Here is a 1,093-nt window from a genome sequence, read left to right as displayed (position 1 = left end):
AATAACATTGGAATTTTGCTTCTTCTAAGTAGTCTAAGAATAAATTTCACCACCATTGATTTAGTCAGTACAGTAAAAGTACGCTTTTTATGATTTTTTTCTCAAGTGTAGTACATGTTTTACATTATAGCAGAAATGAAAAAAAAAAAATCTGTATATCTTCCATAGTTTTTTTTTTTTTTTTGGCCTGATATGTGAATATCCTAAATAAAACAAGATCTCAATCTAATGTTATATGATTAACTCATGAATTTACTCTAATTTGCGTGAATTGTTAAAATTGACAAAGCTCAATATTTAAGCTAGAACAACAGGAACCCAGGATCTCCTACAGCTATAAATAATACGTGTGTGTGTGTGTGTGTGTGTGTGTGTGTGTGTGTGTGTGTGTGTTTAGACTTTTTAAGGATAAGTTTAAAAAACTGTACCTACATTTTTGTCAATTTGCATTCCAGAAAAATAGCAAATGATGTCTTCTTGCAATGTCTTCCATGTTACACTGAAAAATGAGATGAAAGCCATACCTGTCAGTTAACAAGTGCTCATTGAGACTTTAATCCTATTAACAGAAAATTGTGTGTTGACTGCTTTCTACCAGCAGCTAATTAAACTAATAGATCAAGCTGGGAGTGGGTACAGTACAAAGTAATGAATGACTTAAATGTGTAGTATCTATTTTGTATAAAAACAGAATCTACATCATATTTGCCCTGTGATTTATAGTAATTTATAAATCACATTAATAACAAGAATTATCATAATGTATACTAATTCATACAATTAAACATTAAATTTTAATAGGCAATATACATATTTATAGCTTCTATATCAATCAGGGCTCTTGAGAAACACAGAGAAGATAATATATATGAGTATATATTAATTTATTTTAAATTATATTATTTTATGGAATTATTTCACCTGATTACATGTACTGGCAAGTCTGATATTAGGAAAGGTCCTGAAAAAGGCAAGAGTTGATTTAGTCTTAAATCTGAAATCTGGAAAGTGGGCAGGCAGGTTAAAAAGTCAGTCAAGGTTTCTATGTTATATCAGAAGCCAAATTTACCTAACTTAATTCACCAAAGTAACT

Source organism: Saimiri boliviensis, chromosome 3 (assembly GCF_048565385.1).
Source record: "Saimiri boliviensis isolate mSaiBol1 chromosome 3, mSaiBol1.pri, whole genome shotgun sequence".
Classification (NCBI taxonomy): domain Eukaryota; kingdom Metazoa; phylum Chordata; class Mammalia; order Primates; family Cebidae; genus Saimiri; species Saimiri boliviensis.
This window is presented reverse-complemented; position numbering follows the sequence as displayed.